The sequence below is a fragment of the Lemur catta genome, chromosome 5 (assembly GCF_020740605.2).
Source record: "Lemur catta isolate mLemCat1 chromosome 5, mLemCat1.pri, whole genome shotgun sequence".
Classification (NCBI taxonomy): domain Eukaryota; kingdom Metazoa; phylum Chordata; class Mammalia; order Primates; family Lemuridae; genus Lemur; species Lemur catta.
This window is the reverse complement of record NC_059132.1, coordinates 73,372,474-73,393,930: the sequence shown is the minus strand read 5'-3', so window position 1 is coordinate 73,393,930 and position 21,457 is coordinate 73,372,474.

The window sequence follows — 21,457 nt, the reverse complement described above, 5'->3', positions numbered from 1 at the left end:
GGACATTTTGATTACAATCTAATAAAACTCTTATTTGCTCAAGCCAGGTTGAGTTGCATTTTCCGTCACCATCAGGAATTCTTTGTGACGCACAAATCAATTGATTTTCCTCACTCTTAGGTCTTTCCTCTCTAGTTCATCTTGTATGTAATTGTAGGTTGGCTCAATCTTCCTAAATGACAGTTCTGATCTTGTCACTCCTTTGTTAGAAAACCTCTAGCAGTGAGTTGCTTGAGATGTTTTTCTTTATCTAACAGTAAAAAATATTTAGTTTGATATTCAAGGGCTATATAATCTGGTTCTAATTTTCTTAATGTTATACAATTAATCCTTGCATATACATGTAAATCAAAATGGACTACTTGCGTTTCCTCAAATGTCTTCTGCATTTTCCTACTCTGTACCTTTTTTAGATTATCCTGTTAGGGATGTATAGAGCTTCTCTCTATTTGTCAAATTGTACTATTAATAATTATCTCTTCTGTGAATTCTTCTCTAATAATCCAAGCTGGAAGTATCTCTCACTATAAATTCTTGAGTAGTGAGCACTTTCTTTCTACTTCTCTAATGACACTTGTCACATCTTGCTTATTATTAATATTTGTCCTTTATTGATACTTGTATACTTAAATTATACTAATTAAATCAATATTTAATGAGATCTTACAATGTTCCAAGAATACAAATAGGAATAATTTGTTTGTGCCTCCAAAGCAGCCAATTATTTAGTAAAAAAGGAAACTATATCTTTTATCAATGTATTTTACCAATCAGCCATTCTCTCCAAATATTTTATTTCCCATATTATGTCTATTCTCTTCTTCTGAAATCTGTATTAGGTGTAAATTGGACTTTTCATTCTATTCTCTATGCCTTTTCATATGTTCTATTTATTTATCTCTCTCCTACATTCAGGAATATTTTTTCAAATCTATTTTCAAGTTTACTAATTCCTTCTTCAGCTGAGTCTAGTTTGCTGCTTAACCCAGTTATCCAGAGGTAAATTTAAATGACTATTCATTTCTAGAAGTTCTAATTAGTTCTTTTAAATTTTTTGTCTTTTTTCATAGTGGGTTGCCATTTATTTTTTTCAATGCCTTTTATATTTTTAAAATTGAAAACGCATAGATATGGTCTTTTAGATTATTTTTTTCTATATATCAAGTTTTGAGATGGGAAGACCTCCTGTTTATTATATCCCTGACCTTTCTTATGCATTGTTTGTGAATTTTTATTATGAGCTCCCTTTAATGAGCTGTTTGTCTGTTCATCCCAAGCTTCATGAGTGGTGAAGTTTAGTATAACATCATCTAGGGCCGGGCGCGGTGGCTCACGCCTATAATCCTAGCACTCTGGGAGGCCAAGGCGGGTGGATCACTTGAGGTCAGGAGTTTGAGACCAGCCTGAGCAAGAGCAAGACCTCATCTCTACTAAAAATAGAAAGAAATTATATGGACAGCTAAAAATATATATATATAGAAAAATTAGCTGGGCATGGTGGTGCATGCCTGTAGTCCCAGCTACTTGGGAGGCTGAGGCAGAAGGATCGCTTGGAGCCCAGGAGTTTGAGGTCGCTGTGAGCTAGGCTGACGCCATGGCACTCACTCTAGCCTGGGCAACAGAGCGAGACTCTGTCTCAAGAAAAAAAAGAAAAAAAAAAAAACACATCATCTAGGTGCCCCAGAAGCACCTCTGGTTCAAGGCCACAGTAATTTCTAGGCTTGAGGTTTTCTGTAGGAACAGGTAGAGTAAATTGAGACAATACATCAATGAAGGTAACAGGCTTGGGATTTTTATTTCTCACAGAATACTTATTTTTCCTCAGAGTTAACTGTCATCCTCTTAATCTTGACAGCTGAGATTTTTAGTGCTCTGGCTTGGATTAAAGCTTTTGAAGAGCTTGGATTTATACAGGCACCTCAGTTCCTGCTGTCCTCAGGTGGATATAAGAGGACTTCTGTTTCTGGTGGACATTAAAACCCTGGTCGTTACCAAATCAACACCACTGCTTCATTCTACCTTGCAACGTTGTTGCAGCCTCAATTCTCATATTTATCAGTCTGGTTTTCAATCATCTCTGTGTTTCTGGCACTTGAGCACTCCCTTTCTTTCTGGAACGATCAGCAAAAAATTAACTTTATTTTTGGTTATTGTTTTATACAGTGTTCCTAAGGGCTTATAGTTTCTGTGTTTTGTTTAGTCTATCATGTTGCTAAAACCAGAAGAAAAAATGACTATATATCCGATTACATAATATCTATCCCCCTGGAAGACAGTTTGATATATGCTATAATAGAGAACTGAAAGAAATCCTATGGAAATTCAGAAAAGGTAGTAATTAATTGTGATTGCAGGGTTTCAGAAAATCTTGACTGAGTAACTCACAATTGAGTTGGGCTTTGAAGAATGGATAGGATTTTGACACGAAGAGGTAGAGGGGTTGAGTCTGGTGGAGGAAATCCCAAATAAGGAATGAGCAGTCACGAAAATGCATGTCATTTTGTGAAGTGGATTATAGTCCTGTGTGGCTGGACTTGTGTGTGGGCTTATTGTAGGCAGTCTTGGGCGTGTGGCTTGAAAACACTCCCACGTTTACATACAAGATCTCTCACAGTGCCTTGTGTGCCATACATGCTAGATATTCACTGGATGAACAAATACATGTGCAAGAATGTCACCAAAGTAAGGAGTAGGGTCTGAATATACAGAATAATACTCGACCTCATTATAGCTCAGTTTCTTCACCTAAAAACAAAAGGGTACAAAGATAAGACTCTTAAAAATTCCTTTTGGTTTTATTAAATAATATTCTAGGATAATGATTTATATAATTTAATGCTGATCCTAATTAATGCCAATTGAAGTAAGAAAAAGATGCAGATAACTTTTTGTTAAGGATAAATGAATCTGCTTGTCTGTTTGCCTCAGAGAAAGAGAGTTAAATGTAGTCTTGAAAAATGCTGTTTAATGGATTGGTCAGAGCAAAGAGGATCAGAGGCTGATCCATTACAGAGCTATATTTTTTATAACCTACTCAAAGTTGCTGCTATTCTGGACTAAAAAAAGAGGCATTGCTTAGAGTTCCCTTTTTATGATTCCAGTTTTCAAGAGCTTTCTCTGTATGCAGCCTTCAGTTTCTAAAAATAAACAAAATAGGAAGACTTCTCCTTGGAGGAAACATTTAGCAACAGCAACCACAAAAGTTTGAAAGGGAAATTCATTGTCCAACAAAAAGATAAAAATTTAGCTTCCTTCTATTTTTTTTAAATTTGTTTTACTTGCTGAGTTTTCTAAAATTTCCTTAGGTTAATAAAAAGGAAAATAGGAAAGTCAATAATTTTATAGTTCATTTTTGAAACAAGTGAACGCCCAATCATCACTGCATCATTTAAGAATAATTTTTTAAAGAATAAAAGAAAAATGGCTGGGTGTGATGATGCACACCTATAATTCTAGCACTTTGGAAGCTAAGGCTGGAGGATTGCTTGAGGCCAGGAGTTCTTCTTAAGGCTAAATACTATTCCATTATATGTATATGCCACATTTTATTTATCCATTCATCTGTTGATGGATATTTGGGTTATTTCCACCCTTTGACAGGAACTACTTTTAAACCAATTTAGGACAGCAAAAGCTAGGCTAGCTTCAGAGAGATGGACACCTGGCAGGCCTGGCTAAGAGGATCACATGTAAGTACCCATCATCTTTTAGATCTCTGGATAACTGGGGTAGAGCTCACCACGTAAGCTTTTTCCCTGGCTGGGATGGAGCCAGTGAGGGCCTGAGACTCTGGGCCCCAAGCCACATCCTGATGTCCTTGGAGGATAGGGTGGGGAGGCAGACTGAACTTGGATATGATATTGCACCAACTGTATCACATCCCACCGCCCACAGCAGACCAGAGGATTCCACTTTTCCTATAGGTTCTTTGGGCAAAAGCTTTATTCACTGAGAGTCCACATAAAAATTCTTTTTAAAAATAAGGCCTCAAGGAGAATGGCTTTCTTTAGAAGTAGTAATATGTGGCAGCTCATTACTGAGCTGCCTTTGACTTCTGTTTATTACACACCTGTTACATCTTTTTCCTGGTGGTGTCAGGCAGTCCCAGTAAGGGACAGTCAGCAGAAACACACTTCAAGACCACATGAAGGGAGACATAGAGTTGCTTTTCCTATTCCTCACCTTAATTTTTTAAAATTATAGGTAAAATCCTCTTACCTTTTTCTCTAGAGAGAAGGATAAGATTTTTCTCTTTGTTTTGCAAAAATGTGTTGGTATGACATATCTTCTAATTACAGTTTCACCATCATGGTGTCATAATCGTTGTTGCTTCAAAGACCAACCAATAATAGATTTTGAGGCATATAATATTCATGTTCTGTTAATACATCTGTAATTACCGTGCATGCTCTAATTGCATTGCTTCGTACCTGGGTAATCTTGCTCAAACAGAAAACAACTGTGCTTCTATTTGTCATCTATTTATACTCTTAGGCCTAAACCTGCCTAGTGATACCTGGGCTCATGGATGTCACTTCCAGCAGCCACACAGGGGTGACTAGGGTTTGCCAATTGGCAACACAGTACAATTGCAACCTCAAATTATGTAAGATTTTTCACACAAAATCTTAAATCTTGGAATCTTAAACCCTATGATTCTCTTAGCAAAGCAACACCCTCCTCATCTGGGGAAGCATGATAATTTTTACCCTCACTGCCTAGCTGGCTTCTCTGGAGTCTGAGTGGGTGGAGAGTGAAGAAAAGATTCACAGACATCATAATAAACCCATAATAATCAGAACCTATATAATTAGGATTAATTTACTAACCTCTTTTGCTAATTTTGCAAAGATTTTGCAGCAAAAGTCATATTTTTAAAATCTCTTCTGTATTTTAATGTTTGTCTCATGAAAAGTATGAAATTTACCAAAAAAAGTCTAGCCAAAACTAGCAACAGCTACTACATTCCCTAAGGTTTCTGACACCTTGAGTACTGTTCCAGAGTGTGGGATTGATTAATTATAAGAAGTGATAAAATATTTACAGTCATTCTTTTGTTTCATGCCTTGAAAAACCAGAAATAGTGAGACGGATACAGAAGGAGGAGTCAGAAGAGAAGTAGAATCTTGGTTCTGCCGTTTGCAAGTCTCTAAAGCAAATAATTTAAGTCATTCTGAACTGCAGTTTCTTCATTTAAAAAGATATAGATTGTTTTCTCAGTGGTATGGTTCTGCAATTCTAAAATAATTTTCCATCTCTTCTAGCCCTGAGCAAATAATAAAATATATTGAGGATAAGGGAGCCAGGGTTTTAATTGTAAGAAAAGGGACTTGTAAATGTGGAAAGGGAGAAATAAAAATGAACCCTGCAATGTTGGACTGCATGTTGGAGATATCAGAATAAACTCATGGATTTTAGGAGAGAGAGGGAGAAGGAGAAGGAGAGAGAGAGAAAGAAAGGAGGAAGAGGAGAAAAAGGAAGGAAGGGAGCCAGCTAGGTAAGGTTGATTCCAGGGTTGGCATAGGAGAAGGGCTCTCACACACTGACAGCAATAGGGATCGTGCATAAGTTTCGCTACATCCATTGTCACATGACCTATTAATATATTGGTGAAATAGTACCATCTGCTCAACGTACAAATGTTTTCTCTGCCTTGGGATTGTTTCTTTCTGGATTCTAACTCTTCCCTCATTTCTATAGGATGTTAGCCGCAATCTTGCCCCACAGCCCCGAAATCACATAATGGTGGACTTCTGTACACTTGGGCTGTACATGGCTCGATTTTTTTTTAGTGCCTCTTTCTCCTCTATGGCTTGATTTTTAACCACTTGCCACAATCTTTCCTTCAGAATACATTATCCTGTTCTACAACTGCTTGCCTTCTGGCCTAACTGCACATTTTTACATTTTCAGGCTTTCCTGATGCCTGTAACTATCTTATGGGTCCCACTGGACACGACTTGGTTTCCCCTCTACTCAGACCACTGTGGAGAGGCTTGGGTAAAATCACTTTGAATGCAAGGACTCCGCATTTGAATCTCTGTCTCCTACTCCTCCTGTTCTTTCACGCAGTGCTCTTGCCCAGTTCTTCATGAAAATATGCACGAATTCAGCTAACAAATATTGCCCCAGACACAGCTGAGGATATAGTGAAAACAAGACAGATAAGCTCTATGCCGTAATGGAGCTTATATCCTAACATGTAGAAAAACAGTAAACAAGCAAATGTGCAAACACCTAAGCCTTTCAGAGTAGGGTAAGGGCTGTTAACAACAACAACGGCCTATAGAGTAAAAGGCCAAGGAGAGTGAGTAGAGCACCATGTCAGATGAAGTGGGGAGGTGGTAAGGAAAGGCTCTCTGAGACAGTGACATCTTACAGAAAGAAATGGCAAAAATGGGCCAACCAGGTGATGCTCTGGAAGGAACAGGGCTACAGATAGAACAGCAAATGCAAGGGAGCTGAAGCAAAAACGAACCTGATGTGTTGAAGGAAGAGAAAGAAGCCCAGAGGAGCTAAGATGTAGCCAGAGCTGGAGGTCTGAGCTGAGGACAGGGAGGTAGGCAGAGTCCACATTATAAAGGGCTGTACAGGCCGTTTGATTTCTTAGTAACATTGGAAGCCATTGAAGGGTTTTCTGCTGCTTTATATTTTAAGAAGTAGGTTGGGGGAGTGTGGAAGCAGGTAAATCAGTTAGGTGGTATCTTGGTTTGTTTGGGCTGCTATAACAAAATACCATAGACTAAGTGGCCTGTAAACAACAGAAACTCATTTCTCACAGTTCTGGAAGCTGGGAAATCCAAGATCAATGTGCCAGCAGGCTTGGTGTCTGGTGAGGGCCTTTTTCCTGAATCATAGATGGCAACTTCTTGTTGTGCCCTCACATGGTAAAGGGGGTGAATGCGCTCACTCTCTGAAGCCTCTTGGATAAGGGCACTAATCTCACTCATGAGGGCTCTGCCCCTATAACCTAATCACCCCCAAAGGGCCCACCTCCTAATACCATCACCTTATGTTTCAGGAAAATCCCAGGACGATATAGGAAAACCACCTGCCAAACTGAGATGGTGCTGAGAGACCAAAGAAATGACCCAGCCCAGCCCAGCCTGGCGAGTTAGATGAGTTTGTTAGAGGTTACTTACACAGGGCTCTCATTCCCAGTCAAGATAGGAATCCTCTGGGCACTGACTCCTGGGCCGCGGCAGGAGTTCTTTGGAGAGTAAGATTCGCCTGCCTGTCTGTTTGTGGAGCCTTCAATTTCTTTCTGGCAAGTGTTGCAGAGCTAGCTCTCTGCATCACTGTATATTTACATACAGTACAGCTTAAGCATGCACAGTATTTCCCATTAGGTGGGGACTTTACTATTACAATTAACTAAAGGGTACTAAGGTAACTAAGGCAGTTTAAAACAGTTCAAAGTTTTCTTAAGACATATGACCGTCTATGCAAAAGGAGCTACTTAAGAATACCCTTTGTGCTTTGTATTTCTTTCAGCTTTTTTGTTTTGACCTATATCTCTAAATTCAAAAGAAACCTGCATGAGTTCTCTTAAACATTAAAAGCCAGTTGTGGGGAATTTGTATTTTTCCCTCCCCTTGGGGGTATGATTTCAACATAAGAATTTTGGGAGAACATAAACGTTCCATCCATAGTAAGTGGTTCGTTCTGCAGTCCAGGTGAGAAATGATGTCGGTTTGGAACTTTTTACTCTGGTAGCAGCAGCAGCAGAAGTGGGGAAAGGTAGGCAGATATGGAATATGTTTGAGATGTGGAACTAACAGCACCCTACTTGTGAATCAAGTGTGTAGGATGAAAGGAGAACAGAGCCAAGACTACTGGTATAGGGGCTTGAGCAACCCTGTGTGGATGGTTATTCATTTACAGAGTTAGGGAAATCTGAATAGCAGTTATTTATTATTATTATTTTATGTAGAAATCCCAAGTGTCATTTTGGACAGCTTACATTTGAGATACAAAAGTGTAGATGGTGAGTAGACATTTATAAACACAGATAGAGAAGTTACAGGAGCAGTCGGGGATACTGATGTAATTTTAGAAGTCATTAGAAGACAGATGACATTTAAAGCTGTGGCTTGTATATATTCACTTGGAGGGAGTGTGTAGTCAAAGATGAGGGCAGATGAGAAGGAAGCAGCAAAGACGACCGGGAAGGAATAGCCGGTGCGGTTGCAGGGAAACCAGGAGGATGTGGGTGGTGGAGGGCAAAAGGAGAAAGTGTCTCCAGAAGGAAAGGTTGGTAAAATATTCCATATCTGCCTACCTTTCCCCACATGCTGTTCAGAAGTCAAGAAATATGAAGATGGAAACATTTCATTAGCCGTGGCAATTTGGAAGTTGGTGACTTTGACGAGAATAGTTTCAGGGGAGTGGAGGTGGTAGAATACTGAGTGAAGTAAGTGTGAGGAGCATGAATATAAACTACTCTCTTTTTGACAAGTTTTGCTATGTGTGGAGGTGTGGCAGAAACACTAGTTGCCTTCCTAACATCCACCTTCCCTTTTACTTTAGAAGCAGAGCCTCACATTTTACCTAGACTTTGCTGTCTGGAATAAAGGCCTCATTTTCCAGCTTCCTTTGTGGCCACATAATGAGGTGGTTGACATCGTGTACCTAGGGGTGGGCTTCTTAAAAGGAAGCAATTCGGCTGGGAGGAGCACTATTTTTGCCCTTCTCACCTTTCTTTTTCCTGCTGCTTGGAATGTCATATGTGATGACTGGCACCTCAAGAGCAGCCATCCTGGGCCATGAGGTAATTTTAGAGCACGACATCCAAATGCAATGCAGTGGAAAAAATGACAGAAGGAGCCTGGTCTCTGATGACTCCATGGGTTGCTTACCTTTGGACTTCTTTAATGTGAGAGAAGAAACACTTGCACGTTTAAATCATTATTCCCCCCCCCATTATGTTAACCACATCTATTCCTCATTAATGCAGAATCAAAGCAGAGAAATGGGCAGTGGGTTAGAGATAGGCGTGGGGTCAATATGTCAGTCTGTTTTTAAGTTGAATGAGTCACTGAGTAGGAATTCAATACTGTCATCTTTTCTTTGGAAAAAATTCCATACTTCTTCAACATACCTGTTATAAAATGCCATTCAAGTTTTTGTTTCTAAATATAAATTTAGTATAACTGTCAGGGTTCTCATGTGTGAGAAATAGCAACTGACTCTGGCTGATTTCAGCAGAAAAAAATTGATTAAAGGCAATTAGTGCCTAATTTGTGATGGTTGGAAAGTCAGGCTGGAACAATAGGCAGCACACAGGACCACAGACAAAATTATGCCACAGAATCAGTCTGGCAGGGACACAACTGTTGTCAGATGAACTCTGAATGGCTCTTCTGCCTGTGCCACCCCTGGAGGCTGCATGCTGCTGACAGACACATTCTCCACCACCCTCCTTCTTTGTGTCACAAATGCCTGATTCAAAATCTGCAGTGGGGTATCCAATTGACTGAATCTTCTTCATGTACTCATCCCCTAGCTGCAAGGGAGTCTGGCCTAGGCTTCTAGAGTGAGAAGTGCCTCCACACAGACCTATCTGCAGGCTCACCTGACAAGTGGACAATAACAATAATTTAAAACGCCAGCAAGTATCCATTATGGTTAGTTTCTCAAATATAACTTTTAGTGTTCATTTAAAAAACAGATAAGTGACCCAGACCGTGGTTAATTTCAATATGGATTTTTAAGTATGTTTGGATTATGTACAAAAAGATAAAGTATTTGAAACTGTAATAAATTGCTAAAATATACAGAAAAAATTAAAGAAGATATATTTGGGTAGTAAAATCAGATTCTGGGTCATAAAAGCTATTGCTAAAATAAGCTAGGAAAGTGTAAATTTCCAATGCCTTTTTTTCAGCATCATACTTACCTACTTTTAAATTTTAATATTAATTTTTTACTTTTATAAAACTAGAATATCCTGTGCATATGTCCTTTGAGTGCAGGGTAATGTCCACAGCACAGGACAACAATTGGCAAATTCATCTATTATCCTTTGTAAACTTTTTTTTTGGAGACACAGTCTCACTCTGTTGCCCGGGCTAGAGTACCATGGCGTCTGCCTAGCTCACAGCAACCTCAAACTCCTGGGCTCAAGTAATCCTACTGCCTCAGCCTCCCGAGTAGTTGACACTACAGGCATGCACCACCATGCCTGGCTAATTTTTTCTATATATATATATATATCTTTTTTTTTTTAGCTGTCCAAATCATTTCTTTCTATTTTTAGTAGAGATGGAGTCTCACTCTTGCTCAGGCTGGTCTCGAACTCCTGACCTCTAGCGATCCTCTCGCCTCAGCCTCTCAGAGTGCTAGGATTACAGGTGTGAGCCACCGCGCCCGGCCATAACTAGGAATTTAATGAGGGCAAACAGGTATAATTTAGCAGATGACTGCCATAGGGCACTCAAGAAACTCCAAAGCCTCATTTAAGTTAATTCACTTTACTTATGATCCCAATTAAATTGGGAGACTAGATGCTGGCTAGATTTCTACATGATTTAAGTAAATGTCCACATGATTTAGTATATTAGATAGAATATGATGATCAACAACAAATATGATTTGACAGTTTGTTCTTACCTATTGAAATATTTGCAGCTCCATGTTGGTAAATTTTCAAATTACATGGACAATTTCCACATAATTCAAGCTGAAAATCTATTTATAAAAGGTGGATTTGGCCCAAATTTTCTAGATTATATGTTTATGCCAATCAAATTTATCCATTTACTTTATTAATGGGTCCAACAATTAATAGAATAAATAATCAGATTTGTAGTTTAATTAGATACTATCTAAATGGACTAAAAATTAATCATATTTAAATGTAAATTGAAGGGACATCTTGACATCTCATTTTGCATATATATCTTTGATTATAAATACTATATAACCTTTATGTTCAGATTTTTGTTTTCTTACAGTAGAAACTGATAATGAGTGAATCATCATATTGGAGAGTGTTATAATCATGAATTTTTAAAAAAACATTTTCCTAAAGGAAATAAACAAGACAGAAGTACATTAATTCCTGTTCCATAATGACACAAGGGAGAATGCTTGCCGTTTCATAAATTGAAAAGGAAACGGTCTTTGGAGAAATAAAAATGAAATTTGTAACCTCCTAAGAGGATGTATTTCTTTTTCCATTTTTTTCTTCTCTACTCATGCCTCTCATTTTCTGCTCTTACTCATTTGCAACAGTGAACTCTATTGAGCATGACTTTTTTCTTTCTTCTCTTAATGGAGAGAAGGGTTGGAGGTTCCTAGGCTACTTGGAGTCCTCTGTGTCTCGAGGTAGAGAAGAGATTCTTTGCTTGTCACCTATGGGAGCTTCACGGGGTCTATGGAGCCCTTGAAATCACATGCAAAATGTTGTGTGTAGTGTTTTTGAGGGAAGAGGTTCCCTAGTTTTCATCATTGACTCGGAGGGAGATGTGGCTCCTAAAAAAGTAACAAGCACTGTTCTGAGAAAGAAAACATAACCCTGTAAGTCCTGATCCAGTCACCTGAGCACCAAAACACTCATGTTGGCAATAAATCAAAAGGGTTGTTTGAAAGGAGGTGCAGCATTGGCGTCAAGATCATATTACTTATTATTATTACAAATAACAAATACATTGCTTTCAAGTGCTGTAATATAAATAATGTACTTAAAGAGAACTTTACTGTTTCCAAGTCACTTTTATTTGTATTTACTCATTTAAAAAATCACAATAATCCTATGCTAAGGCTGGTTAATTACTGTTATCTTCATTTTACAGCAAGGCAAATAAAAACAGAGGGAACAAAAGCAACAAGTTGCTCTAGATGATTGAAAGATTCAAAGAGATGAGCTCCTTTCCCATAAATGATGGAGTAGCAGTGAATATCTGACTCAAATTGGGTCAATCAGGGGTCCTTGCATGAGAATTTGAAAGTATGGCCAAAACCCAGCTGTTTGCCTCACAGGGCTCTAGGGTGTTTGTCTTTTTCCTATTATAATTAGCAAGTAGCAGAAGGAGGAAGAGAAGGAAGGAGGGGCTGTAGGGGTGGGGGTCAGGGGCAGAGAGAGAGATAGAGAGAGAGAGAGAGAAAGAGAAAGAAGCCAGAGAGGGAAGAGAGCTCTTGTGGAGTCCTGAGTTCAGGACTTCTGCTCTTGGGTCCTTGAGATGGGCTTGCATCTGTGATAGAGCCTGCAGCAAAAGTTGGATAGAACAAAGATGCTTCAAATTTTCATTGAAATGTAGTGCTTGAAAGTGAATAAAGAACTTATTGAATATAATGCTAATGGAAGCAGGGCTCCCACTTCATCCAGTGTTTGCAAGAAACAAAGAGCATATAAAAGGTAATTTTAAAAAAATTCTAATCTTATCCTGGGTTTCTTAAGTATCAGTTCACAGCTCATACGAACCTTTTTAAAAAATCCGCTTTCATCTGATTCTTAATTCCTCATTCCTATTTGGAAGCACTCACATGACAAATTAAAAAATTCTCTCTTACATGCTAACATGCATGGATTTATGTCTCATTGTTCTCACTTTTTTTATTCTTTCTTGTCATTACCTTCATTGTCCATCACAAAAATCTGGAAACTTGGGAAAGCAGTATAGAGGAATCTGGAATAGGAAAAGTTTGAAGAGAAACTGGTAATATTTACACCTTAAGAAATACCACGCCTACCATATATGTTAATGAATTTGCCTTTTTTGCCTAAACTGGTATGAGTTGGTTCCTATCATTTCTAACAAAGTGTTCTAAATGAGATGTTAATGGAGATAATGGTGGAACTGAGGCGAGAACTCTGGCCTTTTAATTTAAAATCTGTTGTTTGTTTTTTATACACTCTGGCTATGTCTACATGGACTTCTACTGACAGAGAATTGAGGATTAAAGACTGGGTACATTTAAAACATTTTTGTATTTCTTATTAGTTTGTGATCCCCATAAGGGAGGGCATTGTGTCTGTCTTCTTCACGTCTAGCACATTTTGTATCTAGTACCTTGTTGATATGTAGAAAACTGTTGATGCTAAAAAAAATTGATTAATCAAGGAAAGAATGAAGTCTCCATCTGCAGTTATTTAAAAAAATATTATAATCTTATTTACATTTGTGGAGTATCTTGACACAAAAATACAATAGATAAATATAAACTAAATAATTACCATTGCTATTAAATTTATGGTATCTTTTTGGATAAAATATTAAATTTCTAATAATTTTTCATCGTAGTGCCTGTTTTTTCCCCCCCTTTGGTTGGCTTATATCTCAAGGGAAATTTTTCCAATTAACTATGATTTCTGTTGAAAGGTCTTTACTCAAAAAGGGCAATCAGTCTTATCTTCAAGTTAAGGCTTTTGTGTTACACGTTAATCCAAAAGGGAGGGAACTAATTTTGCTAATCAGAAACAGCTCTAGTTACATAGCTCAGGCCTAAAAAATGTGGGATGGAATATGGTCATGGGAAAGAATTGATGAAACAATATTTCAACATATGTTTTCTACATATGTTTCTATGAATCTATATTTGTGGTATGATGAATGCAAATCATATCATAACTGGCTTGGTTGAAAACCTGATGAGTGTGTTGTATCATAGTGAGAATAGCATTGGGGTATGGAAAAACCTTGACTTTCTTCTCTTATAACCCAATAACATTTGTAACAGGGGCTACTTAACCTTAATATCCCTAGTTTATATTCCCAGAGGATTTGAGTATTTTCTCCCAGGGACTCAAGCCTTCTTACTTCTCTGCATTACCATCTTTAGATCTTGGATTCAGAAGGAGGTGTATGTAATATTCCCAGGGCAAGAGGGGGTCACGGTAAACATGCTTTCTTTCTTGATGTCTCAAAATGGGTTGAGGTGTCAGTGTGGAGCCGAGAGTGCCCTGGAATGAAAGATCAGGGTTCAAAACTTGACTCTGCTACTTCCTGGCTTAGTGACCTTCAGCAAGTTAATTAATTCTTCTGAAAATTTCCTCAACTGTACAGTTGCAATAACAGCATGTGTACAGGTTTATTATTAAATGAGGTAATGTGCTAAACATCTGGGACATAGTAGACCTCCAAAAAGTACTGCTTTCCTCTTTTCTTCCCTAGTATCTCTCCTTCACTCAGTTTTTCATCTGCATGAAGGACAGCCAGTGACCTTACTAGGCCTTCTGAGATTCCTTTGCCTCTTCCAAGAATCCAAGAATTGCATATGCTGCAGAGGCTTATCTCTTTCCTGCACCTGTATCTCCAGGAGGACTCAGACTCGAAAGTCTGGTGACATTTTTACAGAAAAATGTCAACCTTAGAAAATCTCTAACTACCTTGGTAACTCAAGCCCTTGAATACCAAGTTATAGGCAAATGGCCAACCATTTTGATGCCTATCCTGCTTTTTTTGCATAAGGAACTCATAAAACATTCACCATAGGATCATGGATTACAGTAGGGGATGATACAGTAATTGAGTAAAAAAATCATTTTTTAAATACTTTAATAATTTCGACTTGCATGCCAAGATAATTTTCCCAAACCAAGATAAATTTGTAATAGAAAGTGGATATTGGACAAATGCAAATTTTACATTGTGCCCAAAATTAGATCGTTTTCACTTATGAGAAAATTGCTTCATTGCTGGCTAGGGCTTATTACATCTGCTAAAATATAAGCAAAAAGTTCTAACCACTAATTTGAATTCGAGTCACTAATTCATTCTGTGATTCTTTGTAAAAGGGGAAAATTGACTCTCTATCAAAATAAAGCCACCCTTGACTTCCGTAGTATATTTTTTCCATTTTAATCTTTCTACCTTGGATGGCCTGTCAAATATCTTAGTTAGCCCAGAATGATCCCATTTGGAGAATATTGTTCTGGTATAATTATTAATACTGCTCCTTTCACTCCCAGAAGTGGTTTGGATAATGAAATTGTATGTATACAATAACCTTGGAGCATTACATTTGATATTTTTTCTTTGGAATTTCAGAAGTAAACTTGTAGTCTCAGTTTTATCTTTACAATATGGCTTATGTGGAATTTGGAGACTTGGAGACTTTGTGAACTTGGATAGAAAAAAATTGTGCCTTTATAATACCTAGCTCTAAGTATCCTTCAGTTATGAATGTAGGTAACAAACTACAACAGTATTAGTATGGCTGTGACTTTGTTACCAAAAAAAGACACAGATATTTTCATATTACATTACAGCTGGTGCAGATATTACAAAAATGTCACTCATTATTATGTCTAAATTAGGAAGATCACTTGAAATCATAATCTTTATGACTATAGATATTGTACAATGTTTCTGGCCAGCTATTAACCGCCTCTACTTTCACCAAACACGAAGTGCTGTATTCTTACAGTGGTGTCCTAGACATTTACGCTACATTACATTATTTCCTATCTGCAATTATTTGTTGATCCATATGAGGAAGAGATAAATCATCTTTATTGACTCTTAAAATTTTGCAAAACTGGATAGTTTAAATAAGAATTCTTAACTGCCATCTTGAGGCAAGAGGGCCATTTAAACACAGTACATGGATCTTAATGTCACCATAATGGATTCTCTTGGAAATGTACAAACTTTCTTGCCTTAGCTGCTAACGTGGACCTTCCTTGTTAACTGTCAACAATGGAGCAGAATACTTTATCCCATGAAGATGAGATACAAAATTCTCTGTCAATTTCTTTAAAAGAGAAATTTGCAAACATCTGGAAACATTCCAGAAAGCTTTACAAGTTATTTTATCTCAATGGCACCAAAGTTGAACCATGAACCATCATTTCTTTTTCTTTTTGATATAAAGTGTATTAAGATGATGATCTTCCTAAAGAGGAATTTATTAGTATTAGGTAGAAAAACTGGACAAAAATTGGAGTTTAACTAAATAAATCATGGAGAATTCAGATGTTTCTTGACAAAAGCTGTCCCTGTCTTTTAAAGTAGCTATGAAAGCTTTAATCCATTTGCAAAATTTTATCTTTGCACATCAAGATTTTCAACACCTGTAATAATAACAAAAAAATTGAAATCGGTTTTTATCCAACATGGCATGCCTATAGCTTTTTCAAAGACCTCTCCACAGCTTAATATTTTATTCAGTCTAAGCAAAAACATCTTCCCCACTGATAAATCTTTTAAAAAATAAATTTATTTTAAATTTGTCTATATTTTAAATGTATTTTCTTATTTAACGCATTAATAAAAAAATCACATAGTATTATATTACACATTTTTTAATTTTTTTATTTTAGCAAATTACAGGGATACAAATGATTAGGTTATGTATATTGCCTTTGCCCCACCTGAGTCAGAGCTTCAAGGGTGTCCATCCCCCAGATGGTGCACACCGCACCTACACATTTGTTTTTCAAAGCTATTTAGATGACTATATTTCAGTATAAATGGTTTCTCTTGTAATTCCATATATTTTATTTTATACATTTAAAAACATTACTCTGAAAGGGATCTTTAAACTTTACCATAATGCCCACAGGGCCCATGACACACAAAAAAGATTAAGAACACTGGCTTTGAACCTATATCTCAGAGTAGAAAATTCCAGGAGGCATAATAGGTATAAATTTTCATTTATTTACGAACAGAATTTTAAGGTCTTAGATGTGAAAGAGATTTTAATGGAACACCTATTATACAGATTCATGTATGTATTACTTCAGTAACTAGTTAGAAATATTAAGTACTACAGAGAAATACAGGTAAAGTTCTCTGAATAGTCAGAAGAGAGATCACTATTGAGAATAGCAGGAAATACATGAACGAAGGGGTATTTCTGCTGGTTTTGATAGGATGGGGTATTAGTCAATGTTTTTCAGAGAAACAGAACCAATAGGAGATATATATATATATATGAAGAGATTTATTATGAGGAATTGGCTCACATGATTACAGAGGCTGAGAAATCCCATGATCTACCCTCTGTAAGCTGGAAACCCAGGAAAGCCAGTGGTGTAAATTCTAGCCCAAAGGAAGAAGAAGATTGATGTCCCAGGTCAAGGAGATGTCAGGAAGCAAAAAGGGCAAATTTCTCCTTCTTCCACTTTTTGTTCTGTATTAAGAACCTCAAGGAATTGGATAATTCTCCCCCCACCCCACATTGGGAAGGCAATCTATTTTTACTGAGTATACGGATTTAAATGATAATCTAATCTGGAAACACCCTGTTTGTGTCTGCCTCCTCCCCCCCCAATTCATATGTTGAAATCTAACCCTTAAGGTGATGGTATTAAGAGATGGGGCCTTTTGGGAGCTGATTAGACCATAAGGGCAGAGCCCTCATGAAAAGATTAGTGCCCTTATAAAAGAGGTCCTAGAGAGCTCATTCACTCCTTCTATCATGTGAGGACACAGCAAGAAGGCACCATCTACAAGAAAGTGTGAATTTACCAGATGCCTAATCTGCTGGCACCTTGATCTTGGACCTCCAGAACTGTGAGAGATAAATTTCTGTTGTTTATACATTACCCAGTCCATGGTATTTTGTTATAGCAGCCCACATGGACTAATACATACCCTCACAGGCATACCCAGATTTAATCTGGGCACCACTTGGCCTCAGTTAATTTGACAATAAAATTAACCATCACAAATGGGTAAGATCTGAATATTTTTAGGTGGGAAAATTTATGCTTAGTTTATCAGTAGATTCATTCAAACCACCTTTGAGCTATCCTTGATTTCTCTTTCTCTTTCTCCTTGCATCTGTGATCAAGTCTTGTCACTTATGCCTTGAAACTCTGACTCGGATGGGGCAAAGGCAATATATGTAACCTAAACATTTGTACCCCTGCAATATACTGAAATAAAAAAAATTTAAAAAAACAAAAACAAAAACATGTTGTTTGAGTTATAGTATTATATACATAAGCCCCCACATCAAAATGTTGACTATTGATATATAATATGCATATTAAATTGAAGAGGACGCACTAGAGCAGTAGTTATCAATCTTGGCAACACATAATCATCACCTACCATTATCTTATATCCATCCCCCCATATTCATGCCCCATGTTACTGCCTGGCTTCAGGTTTATAACCAGGTCTACTGGGGTAGTCCTCTACCTGAACCTCCCTCTCTTTTCTCACATTCATGTCTCTTCTATACAGGCTATCCTCATTACAATGAAAATAATAGTTTGCTTGAGTGTAGCAGTAATGATAAGAAATGTTTGACCAGAGAAAAGAATCCTTATTCAATAAATGGTGCTGGGAAAATTGGATAGTCACATGTAGAAGACTGAAACAGGATCTGCACCTTTCACCTCTCACAAAAATCAACTCATAGTGGATAACAGACTTAAATCTAAGGCACAAAACTATAAGAATTCTAGAAGAAAATGTTGGAAAAACTCTTATAGACATTGGGCTAGGCAAAGAATTTATGAAGAAGACCTCAAAGGCAATCACAGCAACAACAAAAATAAATAAATGGGACCTGATCAAATTAAAACAAGAGCAAACAGACAACCTATAGAATGGGAGAAAATATTCACACATTACACATGCTATAAAGGGCTGACAACTAGAATCTATATAGAATCAGGAAAATCAAGATGAAAAAATCAAACAACCCTATCAAAAAGTGGGCAAAGGACATGAACAGAACGTTTTCAAAAGAAGATAAACTAAAGGCCAACAAATATATGAAAAAATGCTCAACCTCTCTAACCATCAGGGAAATGCAAATCAAAACCACAATGAGATATTACTTATCTCCAGTGAGAATGGCTTTTATTAAAAAGTTCCAAAATAATAAATGTTGGCGTGGATATGGAGAGACAGGAACACTCATACACTGCTGGTGGGACTGCAAAATAGTACAACCTCTGTGGAAAGTAATATGGAGATACTTCAAAGAGCTACAAGTAGATCTACCATTTGATCCAGCAATCCCATTACTGGGCATATACCCAAAGGAAAAAAAGACATTCTATAAAAAAGACATCTGCACTCAAATGTTTATAGCAGCACAATTCACAATTGCAAAGCTGTGGAAACAACCCAAGTGCCCATCAGTACATGAGTGGATTAATAAAATGTGCTATATGTATACCATGGAGTTCTACTCAGCCACAAAAAACAATGGTGATCTAGCACCTCTTATATTATCCTGGATAGAGCTGGAACCCATTTTACTAAATGAAGTATCACAAGAATGGAAAAACAAGCACCATGTGTACTTACCATCAAATTGGTATTAACTGATTGACACTTAAGTGCACATATAGTAATAACATTCATTGGGTGTCGGGCAGATGGGAGGGGCGTGAAGGGGATGGGTTTATATGCACCTAATGGGTGTGGTGCGCACTGTCTGGGGGATGGACAGGCTTGAAGTTCTGACTCAGGTGGGGCACAGGCAATATACATAACCTAAACATTTGTACCCCCAAAATAGGCTGAAAAAAATTAAAAAAAAAAACAAAAAAAACCAAAAAATGTTGTTTGAGTTATAGTACTATACACATAAGCCCCCACATCAAAATGTTGACTATTGATATATAATATGCATATTAAATTGAAGAGGAGTAGTTATCAATCTTGGCAACACATAATCATCACCTACAGAGCTATTAGAAAGTCCTGGTGCGGGAGCCTTGCCCACAGTGATTCTCATTTAATTCCCAATCAGACCCAGCTCCTGAACGGCCACCCCCTTGTTCCTGTCTACCTCGCTAGTTTTGACATTTATCACGCTGATCTTGTAACCTTTCAAACTACTGTTATTTCTTCAAATAACCATGATACTCCCTTTGCACTGAATGCTCTTTTCCACCTTGTCTATCTACATTTTTAAGACTCAGTCTATCTCTTTGAGGAATAATTTTTAGTCAACTCCAGGTGATATTGTCTACTCTCCCTTTTCAATCCATATATTCTTGTATCATAGCAACTGTGCATCTTTTTTTTACATGTGGTCCTCTCTTTGCCACATTAGAAATGGCACTGGAAAGGAAGCCATTTTCTTCATGTCATTTTCATAAAGATATTTTCAATGATCTTAACAGCTTGCATGCACAGCTACTATTATGTGGAAATGTCACACTTAAACTGGAGTAAAAGTTAGTTTTTCTTCTATATTTGCTTATATAGTACCTTATTTATCAATCCCATTTTATATTAGTAATAAGATCCTGTTTCTCTGTTACAGATGTATTTGTAATAAAACATGTGTAAGAACTCAAATGGGAATTTTGAGAAATGCATTTTTCTTATTAATTATTTTAAAAATCCTTCTTGGAATCATTACAAACATAGCATGAGAAAGTTTTTATCAAAGTAGGATTAAGCCCAGATGCCAATCTTTTATTTTGCTTGGGAGTTTCACATCAACATAAACCAGAGAAGTGGCAGCTGCTACTTTTACACAAGTGGTAGAATCCCCCGGCAGATGGGACTGGCTCAGCCACGGACCCCTTGGAGGCTGTGGGAGTAGTACATTCTGAGCTCACATTTGCAATTCTGGGCAAAATTTGCAAAATGGCTTCTCGGCAAGGAGTCTATATTTGCATACTTAAATTAGATCAGTACAAATATGAATGCCACCGACCTGGTTTCCATGTCAAATCATCACCCTCTGGCAACACTGATCTATCCATCTTGATTATTTATTATAACCTCTAGCTTTGAAAATTTAACCTTAAATTTTATACTATGTTATTTCCCCTATTTCTTCATGACTTTCAAGTCATTAATCATAGTCTAGACAAAATTAAGTTCTCACTGCATTTTTTAAATACCCTAAAGTATATAGACCCCCTCAAATAATTAAACTCTAAAGAAAACATTTTAAAATGGATTTATTTCCTAAATAAAAATTTTGCTGAATATGTCTTTATCTCAGTCTTGTCACTGTTAGATTCAGTAGTAAAATTGTAATGACAAATCACAGTTATCTAAGAATTCCTCCTTTCCATGTGCTACTTTAAAAATATGGTTAGAAGGCCACTTGCATTAGACTCAAATGCACATTCTTGTTCCACCCTTAATGAGAAATATATACCTCTAATAAGCACTCCAAGTGATTTCTGCGAACCATAAAGTTTGAAGACTACTACTCTATGTCATTGTGAAAATTATACACTCCAGATAAAATGTCTCTCTGAATTCCCCTTTTTGTAGTCTGCTGGGTGCAACCGTAGCTCTGTTGGCATTTATACTTTTCATGCTGGGCTGGCCATATTTGTTCCTCAGGGCCTAATATTGATAGTAAAGAAATTTATTTTCCTGTGCCCATAGACAGAATCCAATTATTGTAAACCTCATAACTGACTGTTTTTCTTTTTGTTATTTCTTTTGCATTTTACATTTTTAGCTTCAAATCTTAGGCTCTTAAAATGTGGTCATTCTCTTGTTTACTCTACGATAAGGATTCTTTCAAAAACAACAACTCTTTTTTTAAAAAAGTCCATATGAGCCTCTGC